We start from the raw sequence: 3,187 nt of genomic DNA on the forward strand, positions 1-3,187 counted from the left end.
GGTTGGCCAGGATCCGGCTTAAGAGGGAGGGCAACAGTGTTGCCCACCTCCCTGGCAGCGCCTTCCTGGGCAGAGACCGGATCCTGGCCTTCTACCCGGGACAGCCCCGTCGTTGCTTCAAGTGCGGCAGCCCGACCCACATGAGCTCGGACTGCACGGTGGTCAGATGTGGCCGGTGCCACGAGTTTGGCCACCAGTCCGACTCATGTGGGAAGATATGCTGCAATTTGTGTGGTGAGATGGGGCACCCATTCAGTCGGTGCCCCAAAGCATATCGGGGTTCTTTCTCAGGGGGGGGACCTCCCGGGCCGGGAGCGGCCGAAGCCCCCCCGGCGCGTGATGGCCGGGGGGGTGGGGATCCTGGGGCCCCTAATGCCCCTCCGGAGGGACCAACAGGCCCACAGCCTCAAAGAAGGCGGAGCAGGCGTGGGCGAGGGGCTCCCCCCCCGGGAGATACGGGCTCAGTTGGCCAGGAGGCTCCCGATCCTCCGGAAGGTGAAGCCGGTGGGGAGGAGTCGGGGAGGCCTGGGGGTCCCGGGCCTGAGGGTCCGGGGCCCCGGCTTTCCCCTCCTTTAGTTGCAGGGCCGATCCCCCCCCCTCCACCTGTTCTATCTGCCTCCCCATGCAGCCCCCCCTCATCTTCCCATCCCCGTCCCCCCCCCCTCGTCCCCCCCCTCCCAAGTCCCGTCCCCCCCCTCCCCCTTCTTCTGCCGATCCCCTTTCTGTCCCCCCCCCTGTCTCTGGCCCCCCTCCTGCCTCTCCCATCCCCCCCCCTTCTGGACCCAAAGTCTCCTCTGGCCTTGTGGCCATGGAGACGGAAGCTGCTCGAGCCTCATCTAAGAGGGAAATCTCGAGCAGCGGGTCCGAGGAGGGGGGTGGCGTAGTCACCTCAGAGAGATGGCAGGAGTGGGAGCAGGTGAGACGCAGGAAGAAGGGGAAGGCTGTGAAATCTGGGGGCGGGAGGTCCCCTGTGAAGGGTGGGGTTCCCCCAGGGGCACGAAGTGGGGTGTCCCTGGGGAACCCGTTTGGTGTCCTCTCCTCCTCCTCGGACTCAGAGGAGGAGGAGGGAGTGTAAATATGTAAATATGTTTTGGTGTTTGTAGTATGAAGGAGAACGTGACCCTTTCAATCATTTTGATGGCGGTACCCTCTCCAATACGGCTTGCGACCATTAATGTCGCAAGTATTCGTTCTGCACGAGCTCGTTTTATGGCCTTTGATTTTCTCAGCCGTGTTGAAGCTGACATTTTGTTTTTGCAGGAGACCTGGCTGGCATCTGTGGCAGAGATGCATCTAGCAAAGAGGGAGTGGAGATGTGGGCCCTCCCTCTGGTCTCTTGCGGCCGAGCCCTGCAGTGGTGTTGCGGTCCTTTTTAAGACTGGTTCGGTGGCTTGCCGGCGAGTGATTGAAGTGGAGATTGGTAGATGTCTGGTGGTGGACGCTGTCGTGAGGGGGCAATTCCTCCGGCTCATTAATTTTTATGGGCCTCAAACCAAGAGGGAGAGGAAGAGCCTCCTTACGGCGGTTAAGCCTTATCTTTTTACATCCCAGCAGGTGATCTTTGGTGGTGACTTCAATATGATCACTAGGCCCAAAGACCGGGCAGGTGCCGCCAACCCTCTGGGATATGATAGTACTTTTTTGAATAGCGTAGTGAGGGAGGCCGGGTTGGTGGATGTGCACGTTCGTCACCTCCCCAACCTCACTGGTTTCACATTTTCCCGAGGTAGTTCTAAGAGTAGATTAGATAGGTTTTTTTTAAAGGGGGACTCTGCTTGCTCGGCTCCAGAGCTGCAGTCGGTGGAGTTCTCCGATCACTGTATGGTATCTGTGGCCCTGAATGTCGCCGACACTCCTCAGAAAGGGAGGGGTTTGTGGCGCCTGAATGGGTCGCTACTGGAGGATCCTGAGGTTAGGGAAGCCTATGAGGTTTTCTTCCTGGACCAGACCTCGCTCCTTGAGGGCAACTGCTCCCGCCTTGAATGGTGGGAAGTAGTTAAAAAGAGGTCTGGTGACTTTTTCCGGGAAATCTCTGGGTACAGGGCAGCTTCCAAGTACCAGGCCTACCAGAGACTACGCAGGCAGCTTGACCGCCTGGTGTCCTCTGGGGGCTCTCGGGAACAGATATCCGGTCTGAAGGCGCAGATGAAGGAGTGTCAGTACGACCGTCTCGCCTCCCTGGTTTTTGAGAGGGATTATGGGAAGTTTATCTCTCCTGATCCCTACAGGAGCTGTGGTGAGGCGGCGAGTTCGAAGGTCGTACACGGCCTGAAGGATGCCTCGGGATCTCTGGTCCGGTCCAGATCGGGGATCCTGGGTGTCGTCAGAGACCACTTTTCAGACCTCCTGAAGAAGCGGCCTCTAGACATGGAGAAAGTCAGGGTATTCCTTGATGAGACCCCACTGGAAGTGGGGTCTGACCTTCCTGACTCTCTGACAGAAGAGATCTCGGTAGCTGAAGTCGAGCAGGCTATCAGCTCTTTAGCATCTAAAAAGTCGCCTGGGCCCGATGGACTCACGGCAGAGTTTTACAAAACCTTTAAGAGCCTCTTGGCTCCTCATTTGAGGGACGTGTACCGTGAATGTTTGGCCTATGGCCTGCTGCCTCCCTCAATGAGAAGGTCAGCTCTGATCGTTCTGTCAAAGGGGAAAGACCCGTCTGTGGTGGAGAATTGGCGTCCGATCGCCCTTCTTACCACAGATAGGAAGATACTGGCAAAGATCTTGTTTACACGTCTGTCTGCTTTGGCGGGCAGGATGCTGTCTCCCTCTCAGCACTGCACAATTCCTGGCCGGGGCACTTTTGGTGCCGTCCTGAACGTCCGGGAGGCTGTGGAAAGGTGCAGGGCTGATGGCAGCGAGCGGTATCTGCTTGCACTGGATCAGGCTAAGGCGTTTGATCGGGTGAACCATGAGTACCTTTGGCTGCTTCTGAGGAGATACGGTCTGCCTGATCAATTTGTTGATTGGCTACAGGTATTGTATAGGGGAGCTGAGAGCTTCCCTCTTGTCAACGGTTGGGTGGGTCGGGCCTTTGCTGTGGACTCTGGCGTCCGGCAGGGCTGCCCGTTGAGCCCCCTCCTGTACGTCTTTGCGGTTGACCCCTTCGTAAGGAGGCTAGACTGCGAGCGTCTTGTGGGGGTTCCGGTGGGACCTGTCGGGGGTCCGGTTTCGGCAGTGAAGGTCG

Source organism: Rana temporaria, chromosome 3 (genome assembly GCF_905171775.1).
Source record: "Rana temporaria chromosome 3, aRanTem1.1, whole genome shotgun sequence".
In the NCBI taxonomy this organism is placed as follows: domain Eukaryota; kingdom Metazoa; phylum Chordata; class Amphibia; order Anura; family Ranidae; genus Rana; species Rana temporaria.